This window comes from Mauremys reevesii, linkage group 3 (assembly GCF_016161935.1).
Source record: "Mauremys reevesii isolate NIE-2019 linkage group 3, ASM1616193v1, whole genome shotgun sequence".
Taxonomy (NCBI): domain Eukaryota; kingdom Metazoa; phylum Chordata; order Testudines; family Geoemydidae; genus Mauremys; species Mauremys reevesii.
Window position 1 is genome coordinate 10320929 of NC_052625.1, and position 12870 is coordinate 10333798.

Sequence of the window (12870 nt, forward strand, 5' to 3'; positions counted from 1 at the left end):
GAGGATCCAGGTTAGATGTAGGAAAGACTCTAACCCTAAGGGTCGGTAAGCACTAGAACAGATACCAACAAAGCCTGTAGAGTCCCCATCATTGGAGGTTTTTAAGAACTGGTTGGACAAACACCTGTCAGGGAGGGTCAAGGTATTCTCAATCCTGCCTCAGTATAGGGAGATGGACTAGATCGAGGGTTCTCAGCCCTGAGGGCCCCTCACATGCTATAAAAACTCCACAACCCAACTGTGCCACAACTGTTTGTCTGCATATAAGAGCCAGGGCTGACGTTAAGGGGTAGCAAGCAGGGCAACTGCCCAGGACCCAATGTCACAGGGGGCACCGTGAAGCTAAGTTGCTCAGGGCCTCAGACATGCAGTGGGACTTCAGCTTCCTGCCTGGGTGCCAACAAGTCTAACACTGGTCCTGCTTAGCAGACCCTCTGAAACCTGCTCACGGCCCCCCAGGGGGCCCCGGACTCCTGATTGAGAATCACTGGACTAGATAACCACTCCAGGTCCCTTCTAGACTTACATAGCTATGTTTCCATGATTTTATGTTCTCTTATTTAATTAATAGTTTCCAATTATTTAATTAGGAATCAAATCAGGTACTATTGCAGAGACATTCTGTGGATGCATGTACAGCACCATGCTGGATCCTGAAAGTGTGGATTGTGTGTCTTGGTGATTTCTATACAAGTTCCTCTGTTACAAGTGTAAGCACTGGAGTGGGTTCCCTAGGGAGGTGGTGGAATCTCCTTCCTTAGAGGTTTTTAAGGTCAGGCTTGACAAAGCCCTGGCTGGGATGATTTAGTTGGGGTTGGTCCTGCTTTGAGCAGGGGGTTGGATGACTTCCTGAGGTCCCTTCCAACCCTGATATTCTATGATTTTATGATTTATTTACACCCGACACACTCAGTTTTCTCATTAAACCAAAAACGCATAGAAAACGTGTGCTAACATACTGTTTGTGTCCCTCAATGGTAAGACATTTTGGTTTTTGGAAGAAAAAAAAAGAAATCAAAAGCACAAAGACCTGACTAAATCATGCGACACCCTCACTTTATGGATTTTAATAAGTACATGCCAAACTCTTGCCAAATACTTGGGATTCTCTATTGTAAAAGCTTCAAATGAATGATAATCGACTCCATCAGTCAACTTGAGTTTCAAGCATGTGTGTGTAAAAGAGAGAGCAAGAGAAAGCAAAAGGGAGAAAGGGAACCAGAGCTTTTTACATGGGACCAAGCTTCACTGAAAATGAATACAGGTCTGTCTCATCTTACGCGAGGGTTCCGTTCCGCGGTTAGCGCGCAAAGCGAAAACCGTGTATAGTCAAAATTACATTGAGTCGAATAGCAACCGGAATCGCCCGCACTACAGAAACAGTATTTAAATTGTTATTTTTCTCTTTTTTTTTTGTTTTTGCCAACCACGCAAAGCTGAAATCGCGCATGTTAAATGCACGTAAGATGCAACAGACCTGCATTGACGGTAAAGTATCTAGATCAATGTCTCTTTACAGGCAAAACATCAGTGAATTGGGGTTCCTCTGAATAAAGGACCATTGGATCAGGGCTGAATCGTGTATACCTCATTTAAAACTGATGCTAAAAAGAATAGATGACAGTGGCACTGTGAGTCCTGTGATGGATGAATAATGCATTTTTTCTGAAGTCCTGAAATAATAGTTGCAGAATAATACGCTTTGCAAGAAACTTGCTCAATATGTATTTCCATGCTGGTTTTCCTTAGGGTTAACCATGGGATCCTGACCTTTCAGCCAAACATAAATATTCATCTAATCATGGATCTTCACAGTGGAGACAGTGGCCAGTGCTACTGAAAACTAAAACAAAACAAAACAAAACACACCTAGGAAGCCCACTGCAAATTTGAAAGCTAGAACAAAGCCCATTGCAGGAACAACAATGCAGAAGTTAAGTCTCAGGGGGTAGCCGTGTTAGTCTGTATCCACAAAAACAACGAGGTGTTCAGTGGCACCTTAAAGACTAACAGATTTATTTGGGCATAAGCTTTTGTGGGTAAAAAACCCACTTCTTCAGATGCAGAAGTTAAGAACCATTTAAGGACCAAAAAGATAACATTACCATAACCTTCTACATAGAGGAAGGATAGTCCAGTGATTAGGGAACTAGGAGACCCAGGTTCAACTCCCTGCTCTACCACAGACTTTCTGTGGACAAGTCACTTAGCTTCTTTGTGCCTCATCTGTGAAATGGGGATAAGACCTCACAGGGGTGTTGTGAAGAAATAAAGATTGGGAGCTGCTCCAAAGCTCTGGCCATGTGGGTCACACAAGTATCTTAGATAGAGGGGAGTCACAACAGGAGCAATGAGCTGAGCATGGGACTGGGGCGGGGAGAGACCCGCCCTCTGGAGCCCAGCACAGCGGGGTTGCAGGGTGACCTCAGGAAGATATGGAGCTTTCCTCAACAAGTGGTGGACATTCAAGCACATAAACCTGGATACTTGGCCACGCTGCAGAGGGAGAGGTGGACAATCAGTGGGAACACACAAGCTACCATGGGCTGGGGGATAAGGCAGCCATGTGCAGGGCTAGTACCTCCACAGGCATGGCAAGATGCATGTGGACCCCAGGAAATCCACTCCTTTAGGGCTTTGAATCCCCTATCTGGTCTGCAGAGGGGAAACATCACTACTAGAGGCAACTCTGCAATAGGGAGTTCTTGAGTTTCCTAACCTCAATGTAGGGATTTCCCATGCTATGGAACATCTGACACTGATCCCAAAATGCACTGAGCTGTTAACCTTACCCACAACCAGCTCCACCAACAAGGATACGCAGATAGTTAAGGATGGCACCGGGACATTTCCCTTGCCCTGGGCAGTTACTGACAAAAGTTTCACACTACAGTAATGGCTATGCAAAAAGCTAGAGGTTGGCACAGTGGCTCCCTAATTGGGTATGTCTACACTGCAGCTGGGAACGAGCTATTTTTAGCATGCTTGCTCAAGTCCCACTAGCGTGAATTGGTCTTGCCAGGCTGGAAGGCTCATTCCCAGCTGCACTATACACACACTGTGGTCCTGGGAGGGCCTATTAATGGGCCATGGACATCTGTCTGGTCACACCATGCTAGTTCTCCTCCTTATTTCCAGCTGCTAAATCACATTAAAAAGAAACTAAAATTAAAGGTGGGATTTTCACAAGTGCTCAGTGTTGGCCTGACTCTGGGCCCATTCAAGTCAACGAGAGTTTTATCATGGACATCAACGGGAGAAAAGTTAGGCCAGCTCTGAGTGCTTTGGGAAATGCCACCCCAAATACTTTCTTCATGTTAATTTTCCATGTAAGCACAGGGTTATATGATCATGACTGGGAAGAGGGGTAGTCTATGTATTTGTGAATAGAAGGGGAGGTGGTCCATGAGAAAAATCTCAGTATTTATGTGTGGTCCACCCTAAGAAAAAGTTTGAGAACCTTCAAATTACCATACATGTCATTGCACGATACGTTTGCTTTTGGTTCTGATGCTCAAAGCTAACAAGGGAAAAAAGGATACATAAAACACATGAAGACAATTTCCAACCCCCTATTTAAAAGTGGAGTATCTGCAAGTATATTGACCCAGATTTTCAGTTGGGATTTTGGGTGCCTCACTTTTTCAGGTGACACCTTAAAGGGGCCTGATGTTTAGAGAGTTCTGAGCCACCTTCCCCTGAATATCAAGTTTGGCTCCCAGAAGATGAGGCACCCCAAAATCAACAGCCACTTGAGAAAATCTTGCTCGTGATTCAAATCAAACAATGTGCATGTAACTATTACTTTAAAATCCTTCCTCAAAGATTTGTCAAAACAGCCCTGATACTCGTCAATATTCCTCAACAAATGTTAAATTATTCTATTTCTGCACATTTCAACATTTTCCACCATTTCTAACATGTTTAATTCAGGACTTTCCTAAGAACCCTTCTTCACTCCTAGTTTCCCCCTCCATATGCCTGAAATGCAGGCACACAAAGCAAACCACAACCACAAACCAAACCCTCCCTCTACTTTTTAAAGATCATGGTTATGAAGTTCTTGATACGATTTCTTTGCCCAGTGCTTTCTTCGTCAAGCAACATTGTCAAATGTCTCATCTACTTCTCTAAGGCCATCACAAGGTCAGTGGCCTTGGAGAACTGGTTTGGGGTTTCTTCCCCCGCATGGGATAAATTATTCAAAGGAACTTTGGATATTTTTAAAACACTCGATATAAACCCTCCCCATCCCACTGAGCGACATGCATGTATGAAATGAAGAAATACAGCACAAGTGGCAAACGTTAAAAAGTCGTCTCCTTTCAGAAAAGCAATTAGACAAAAATAAATGACGTGAGAAAGGCTTGATTTGATTTTAAAGCCAGTGTTATCAAAGAGGCTTGGCATTATCTTCTATTGATTTTACTGGCAGTTTGCCTAGCTTTCCTGTCTCTGCACTATGTCTCTCTCAAAGTGTTAGTCTTAGATTGGGCTGTTATACAGTATATAATTCTCCCAATTAAAGTGGATTTCTTTACAACACACTTTGACAAAGCTTACTGTGGTGATTGCTTATGATTATTATTTTTACATTCTTTTTAAGCAACCGGACCTTTTAATACCTCAGAATTCATGCTTCCTCTTTTTATTGAAAGCACGTCTAGAGAACACTTTATAGATTACTTAATCTTGTATCCATCTATGATGTTAATGTCATTTGTCAATGCAAAGCAGTGTTGCTGTTGTGTTTTCAGCTACATCAACCAGCTTTCAAAGAACATATGTTAAGTGACTATACCTTAATTAGTCCATTGTTTTGGATGGTTAGCTGTAGATACTATTAAAAAATAAAACACCCCCGTCCATAAAGTAAACCCCAAAAGAAAAAGTTGTTTTGAATACACAAGTACTCAAGTAAGTTTTCCCATCAGAGGGGACTGAGAGACGGGAGATGGTTGCACCAGAGTTGGGAAAAGAGAGCATTCCAGTTCTCACTACCCAGTGCCGACAATGACACGGTCGCTGAGTGTTTTGCAGCAAGAAAAACAAACAAAAGATCCTGTGTATTTTAAGGTTTCAGAGTAGCAGCCGTGTTAGTTCAGATCAAAGAAAGAGAAGGAGAGAGGCACTAAAAGATTAAGATTTTTTATTAGCAGCTTATGCTGAGCTCTATCTCACTTTCCATTCTCTCTTCCAAAGTAAGCTGCTGCTCATGCTAAAAAAAAAAAAATTAAATTGTTAAATTTATGCCTGTCTTGCCTCTTTTGTGTATTTTAAATGTCACGGTATGCTCCATGAGGATGCTAAAGCATCATCGTTACTATTGATACTCCCGCTTCTTAATTGCTTCCCCCGAGGTCCAATATTGACAGGAGAGCGCTGCCTGCGTGAGTATTGCAAGTAGTAGTGTCCATCTGTACATGCAATACACCCCCCCCCCCAATACACACACACACACACAGTGCTGCACACACACACCCCTCCCCGAGGCTGCATTCTGGAGAACACCGAGGTTTTAGGCCCGCGGGGGCTCCCTTTCCCAACCTGTCAGGAAATCGCCTTATCCTGTAACGTCCCTAGGGCCGACCCATTGCATCTCCCCACCCCCCGGCGGGCTGGCTCGCTACCGAGGTAGCTCTGGCTGCAGGGAGCTGTCTCGAGCGGTAGGGATGGATCCTGCCGAGCCCGCTGCATCCCCCGGGCAAGCCGGGCTGTGCCCGCGAGCCCGCCTGCAGCGCTGCTCCCGCTGCCCCTTCCCCGCCCCGCGCCTACCTAGTGCCCGGCGGCCAGGCGAGCCCGGGCTGCACGCACCGTCCGCCGCGGCATCGCTCCGAGCGCCACGTTCCTGCTCGCCCGGGCTCGCGGCGTGTGTCCCCGGCAAGGAGCCGGCACCGGGCTGCCGCTGCTGCTGCCGCTGCCGCTGCTGCTACATCCGGGCTGTGACTGGCGGAGCTCAAGCTCGCCTCGCCCTGGTCGAAGCGGAGACGCCCAGCTGCCTAGAGGGTGCCGCGCTGAGGCAGGGGAAAGAAAGAGCCGGAGCCTGGTGATGGCGATACCCCAACTGCATCCTCCACAGAGACCAAATCTAGCGGCTTCTCCTGCCCTGGAACAATCCAGCCCCCCATGCATCGGATCCCACGCGACAGCTCTGCAAAATCCCTCATCCCACAGCTAGAGCCAGCCAAAATCTGCCCCCCCCCCCGCCGCCCTTCTCCTGCACACCGCGCTGATTAAATACGGTATCCGGGGAAACTGCTCCTGCTACAGCAAAGAGATTCCAGAGGCCGAAGCATCCTGGGGCTACAACACCCCATAACCAGCACCCGGATCCAGGCACTTTCTGGCTCCAGAAATTCAACAGAGTAAACAGGGAATTGAGCCGCTGCTGCTGCTGCACTGTGGAAAATTTGGCCCCTGCTGCACCCCAGCGCTGGCATCTGGATCCTCCCAAGTTTTGACCACAAACCCAGAAACTGCACCACCAAAATATTATTATTTATACTGAAATTGGGCTTAGGAGCCTCAGTCATGTACCAGGCCCCCATTGGGCTAAGCACAGTACAAACAGGACAAAAAGTTGGTCCCTGCCCCAGAGAACTTACAGTCTAAGTATAAGACCATAAGAATGGCCATACTGGGTCAGACCAAAGGTCCATCTAGCCCAGTATCCTGTCTTCTGACAGTGGCCAGTGCCAGGTGCTTCTGAGGGGATGAACAGAACAAGTAATCAAGAGATCCATTCCCTGTCACCCATTCCCAGTTTCTGGCAAACAGAGGCTAGGGACACCATCCCTGCCCATCCCGGCTAATAGCCATTAATGGACCTATCCTCTATGAACTTATCTAGGGTTTGTTTTTTTTGAACCCTGTTATAGTCTTGGCCTTCACAACATCCTCTGGCAAAGAGTTCCACAGGTTGACTGTGTGTTGTGTGAAGAAATCAGGGGCGGCTCTACAGTTTTGGCCGCCCCAAGCAGTCATGCGCGGGAGGCGCCCCGGAGCCGCGGGAGCAGCGGACCTCCCGCGGGCATGACTGCAGAGGGGTCTGGTCCCGCCCGCTGCGGCCCCCCCCCCCCGGCCGCGCGCGGCGCCGGGTCCCGCGCCCGCTGCCGCTGCTGCGCTGCCGCAGTCATGCCGCGGAGGGTCCAGCCGAGGCCGCGACGCGCGCCGCCTCCGCAGCGCATGCGGCGGCCGCAGTCCCACTCCTGGGGGGGCGGCTGGACTCGGCCCATGGCTGCGTAAGTCCGCCGCCGTAGCCGCCCCCCCGCCCCTATTGCCCCAGCCCCAGGCACCAGCTTGTTTTGCTGGTGCCTAGAGCCGCCCCTGGAAGAAATACCTGCTTTTGTTTGTTTTAAACCTGCTGATTATTCATTTGGTGACCCCTAGGTCTTGTGTTATGTGGAGTAAATAACACTTCTTTATTTTCTTTCTCCACACCAGTCATGATTTTATAGACGTCTATCATATCCTACCTTAGCTGTCTCTCTTTCAAGCGGAAAAGTCCCAGTATAAGACAAGAGACAACAGGTGGAGACGGATTCAGGAGCACAAGCAAACAGTGAGAACAAATTTTGCTTTCAATGTTCTACCCCAAGACATCCCAATACAAGAAATCTGCTAAAATTCTAATTCAGTGCCAGTATCCTGCTGGATCTGGTGAATTTTTGGCTGCATACTCCCAGTTTTAATGACAAAATTTACTACATATGCAGCTTCTCCTAGTCCACCAGAATAATCCAGATCCCAACACTGCACATTTTAATGAAGCATCACACACCCCTATACAGTAGGCAAGTATCATAACAAATCCATGGCCACATAGGACTTCATTGTTGTCAATCACTGTGTCTGTGCACCAGTCCAATTTCATGGTAACACCAGAAAGAGGACTCGGAACATCCCGCTCCAAAAGCACTAGCACCTACTACTTCAGCATATAGAAAATCATCAAATGCCAGCAGTAGAGGACCTATGACACATATGGTATGTCTACACTTGGATCTGGAGGTGTAATTCCCATCTCAAGGAGCCATACCCATGCTAGGTTGGATTAGTGTACTTAAAAAAGAAGTGTTCCTGCTGAGGCAAAAGCAATGGGAGGATCTAGCCACCCCAAGTATGGTGCCTAGCCTTTCGGATGAGATCATTCTCGGAGCAGCTAGCCCTTCTGGCTGCCTGCACCGCTGTGGCTACACTTCTGTTTTTAGCACGCTAGCTTGATCAAAGCTAGTGCATGTTTTCCTCCTTTACAGCTCCAGAGCAGACATACCCTTAGTTCAGTAGCTTTATTTCCTTCCGTTAGAGTACAGTCATACACAGTCATACTTCCCACCTCATTCCTATCATTTCAAGAATTCCCTCAGTTCCCATATACTTATGGGGTCCCTTACTGCAAGCTCTTCATACATGGAACTCCCATTGATTTAAATATCTGGGTGGTGTTTAACATATTGGTCTTAACCTAGCAATGATTTTGACACCAGCTGAGGATCTAAACCGATACATGTTGTAATTTTTGTAAAATCCCCCCGAGCAATGGAAAGACCTTTGAAATAAACCCAACTAAATAAACAAATGGAAAGGAAGCAATCAGAGAAGTGCTTGTAAAATAAATAAATAAATCTATATAGTACAATCGGGTGACCTAAGTAATTCTGGTATATTACTCCCTGTGATATGTGCCTGCTTCTGAAAACAGTCTTCTCCAAGACCTTTATGAAATGTGCCAGAAGAAAGATCAACGCTGCTTTTAATAAAGATCCATACAATTTATTCTAAATGCAGCTCAACAGAAATAACCTATTGTATAATATCTGATTTAACTAATTAATCATAGTCCCAACAGTCACTAAATATCAGTAGCCAAATGGTTTTCAGAGGCACGTCAAATGTGAGTTAGTTGGAAAGAAAAACAATAAGTGCCTTATTTATATAGTCATATGGAAACAGGTGTTCGCATATTTAACAGGTGAGAATTAAATGTGTTTTTGTTTCTTATGATGCTGTGAAATAGAGAGCATGACAGGAACACAGGGGATAAAGATTTACATTAGAGCTGTGGCGGGGAGGGGCAGTACACAGGTCGGTTTTGCAAGCCAAGAGAAAATATATGTAACTTGTTTGCTTAGGTGACTGATAGCTATTTTAAAACTTTTATATAATCCCCTCGCCCTTCGAGGGATCATAGACTTACAGGGCTCACCATTGCGATCTTTGCCATTTTGTGTTCTCAAGTAGGTAACATTATTACCAGCTTTCCTCTGGATTCTTACCAGAGGGAATATCTGGGGCAACTCTGATTATTTGCAAAGGCATTTGTTAAGATTTGAGTGGTGACATCCCTCCAGAAACATACACCACTTAACCACCTAACGTAACAGCAATCCAATCAAAGTTGCTGCTGTTAGAGGAAATACCACGGTACTGTAATTTACATGACAGTCACTCCTTCACTTGTGTTAAAATTGATAAATAACTAAAACCATTTCATACAAATAAATAAAGATGTGGCATGAGCAATGGGATTAATTGTTTACTGCAGGGTTTCTTGCATCTACCACTGGCCCTCTAGACACTCAGAGATACTAGACTAGATGGATCGCTGGTCTCATCCAGCCCAGCAATTCCTTTAGGAGCTGGTGCAGCACAGAGCAGCTCATATGGATTGTTAGCTGTCAGCTTCTCTGCAACAGAAAACCAGCCTAGCACTGAGATGGCTGGTGGTCAAGGGGCTTCAAAGATTGCTTACGGACACCTCCCATCTTGCACCATGTGCACTTGGCTGAACCAGGGAATCTGGCCCAGTAGAAAGACATCATTTTCCTGCATTTCGGTGCTGCGTTGCCATTTTGTCGTCATTTCCACTGACCCCTTAGTTACTCTAGCTAAGTCATGTTTGGCTGAAAGCTGGGCCACATCGGATCATCTCTGAATCACAATTGCCATTCATTAGAGCTAATCCCGGCTCTCAGCACATATTGCAGACCTTATGTACTTTAAACATCTCAGAGGGTCCTTTTTTTTTCCTTTTCAGAGAGCCAGCAGCATAGAAAAGCACAAAGACATTGGCTCTAACTGCACTAAGCTATTCACCAGGGGTCTGAAACAATCAGGTTCATATGAAAATACATTCCATTATCTCTGAGGCTTGCATCAGTGTTATTTTACCTGGCTTTTCCTTTAAATTATGTGTAACTTAACTGGCTCCCTGTTTTCAAGGGAAAAGGCTTTGGCTCTCTGAAAAAGGAATGAGGTTTATTTCAGAAAGATCAGATCGCAAAGTAGCCCCATATTCTGCTCAGGCCTTAAAAAAATCAAGAGCAAAGACAATGACTACAGCTAAGGCAGGAAAAAGGCTCTAATGTTACCCATAGGGCATGTTTGATGGGAAAACCTAAGGTACAGTGATCATAATCACAAACACTGGGGCCAAGATTTTCAAAACTCTGGGATTGATATTAGGCTCCTAAGTTGAGCTGTGTGCTAACTGATTTTTTGATTCACTGGCCATTCTGAAAAATGGGGGAAAAACTGGTTTGAGTTGAACTGAAACCGAAATTTTTCATCTACTTGAAAAATCGCCTTGGAGATTGAATGCAACATTTCATTCACCCAGTGGCTGGGGCACTCACAGGAAATGTGGGAGACCCAGTTTGAATCCCTGCTTTGGAACAAGGATTTGAGTCCAGGTTTTCCCCCTCCAGGTGAGTTCCTTAACTACCAGCCCATAGGATATTCTGCTATTGGCGTCTCTCAATTTCTCCTGTTGAAGCTGTTCCTCCACTTCAGTTTAAAATACTTGGATAGTCACTCAGCCTGAGAAAGAGAGCGAGTCTGACTATAGCCTGATGACTAGGGCTTTTTTACAAAGTTGGATAATATAATTTTCCAATTTTTTTCTTTTTCTGTTTCAGCCGAAACAACTGCTATAATCGACATGAATTCAGCAAACATTTCGGTTGATCTGAATCTGCAATTTTCAGTGAAAAAATGTTTTGGATAAAAAAATTGCCCATCTCTCTTCTAAGTCCATATTTAGGCACCTACATGTGTGGCCTGATTTCCAGACAGGCTGAGTGCTCTGCCTGCAGTGGATATGGCTGGATGCCCAAGGCTTTATTTAAACTTTTTGGCCTGCACCGCTGAAGTTATGTTCCTAAGTCTGTATTCAGGCACTTGTGGTGAAATTGTGTCCCCTCTGAAGCCACTGGAAGTTTTGCCATTGACTTCAGTAGGCCCGGATTTCACCCCTGATTCCCAACGATCTTGAGCAACCAGCAGCTCTGCTTGAAATAAATAGCAAGTGCTGAATTCTCAGTCCTTTGGAAAATCAGGCCAGGTACTTATGTGCTTAAAGAATTACTTAGGAGTCTAAAGTTCGGTCTCAATTTTTGAAAATCTTGGCCCGGGACTTTGCATGTGATTTGACGATGACCTGCACATTAATATATCAGACAAGAAGCCATGCAGTATAAGAGGGGAAAGAAATTCTCGCTGTCTCTGACCGGAAGAGCAAAACATTTGAGAACAGGTTGGCCAAACACCTGTCAGGGATGGTCTAGGTGTACTCGGTCCTGTCTCAGTGAAGGGAGCTGGACTAGATAACTTCTCAAGGTCCTTCTAGCCCTACATGTGTCCAATTCTATATGATTCTATGCTGATGTACCGTTCTCGTGCCCAGAGAGCTTTGTTTGAGCTAGGGAATGGACTTTGTCTGACCTCTGGCATTACTGTAATGGTTGTTAAATAAGGCTGGACATAACTGCGCAAGGTGGGGGAAAGTTTGCTGGGAGCCCTCCACAATCTGCTCCTCTACATATGCATTAGTCAGAGTCCTGGTGCTTGTGCTTATTCAAATGCCAGGTGCATGGGAGTGTTCATCGCACCAGTGGTGCTAGACGCCCCAATAAGGGAAGGCCATGAGAATTGGCCTCGGCCTCCTTGCTGGAGGTCAATTCTGGGACGCACACCGTGCGCCATTCTGAAGCTGCATGCAGGGACGGGAGAGTTAGCAACGAGTCGTTCACCCCTTGTTTGGTGCTCAGGGGGTTGCACTCTGGAGAGGGGCTGGTTAGCTGTGCCACACATTAAAGAGAAAATCTTCAAGATGGTGCAAGGGATGAGATAGTGTCACGACCCCTCTGAGTAAGGAACAATCCCAACTGAGCTTGTCTCTCTCTGAAGCCCAGCCTCCGTATTGCGTCTCCTGAAGGCATGCAGATCTGCACTGACCCCTAACTCACCCATAACTTACTTCCTCAAAGAGCATTGCCCCAGCCTCCTGGGAAGCTCTCTGCCTTGCCTCTCTCTTCACAGGTGAGTGCCTCCAGCACCTGTCCCAGTGCAGTGCATCTCTGCGTCCTGCCTAAGGGCCTGCAAGTGGTATTTCCAGAGCTGCAGCATTGGCCTAACTCTGCTCCCACTAAAGTCAATGAAAGTTTTACAATTGACATCAACAAGGCAAAGTCAAACCCACAAAACAGCCATTAAATAGACTTTAATTTGCTGGAAGTGTTGGCTTGTTCGCGCATTGCTCCCTCCTTCCTACGGGTCATAACCATCAAAGCATGCTTTGTGGAGTACAGGCAGCCCTGGTTCTTGTTGAATTTGGCCACTGAATTCATATCTGCTTTGGCTCTTTTTGACGATACTACATCTTGGTGTGGCTGTCTGTTCATTCTCTGGCTTGCTGTGTGTGCACATGCAGAGTGGTTTTCAAGAAGGGAGTGATTACATTTCCAACCCATCATGTGCCCCTTAGCGCTAGCCACTTGGATTCAGCTTCTTTGAGGGGAGGGAAGAATTGCATAGATATGTGTGTTATTCTTCATCTTTATGTTAATGCAGTGTAGAGAGTTATGGGTGTAG

The 12870-nt window shown here is 45.9% G+C and overlaps 1 protein-coding gene across 4 annotated transcripts in view; it reads right to left on the bottom strand.

Annotated features, from left to right (window-relative positions):
• PAK5 (p21 (RAC1) activated kinase 5) overlaps positions 1–12870 on the bottom strand; it is a 252096-nt gene that overhangs the window by 190763 nt on the left and 48463 nt on the right. For 3 of the 4 annotated variants that reach the window (XM_039531637.1, XM_039531641.1, XM_039531635.1), the window contains exon 1: positions 5776–6077. The exons of the other annotated variant lie outside the window; for it this stretch is intronic. The gene's annotated coding sequence lies outside the window, so the exon portion shown is untranslated. Of the gene's footprint in view, positions 1–5775; positions 6078–12870 lie in introns of those variants that run through there. 4 annotated transcript variants of the gene reach the window in all.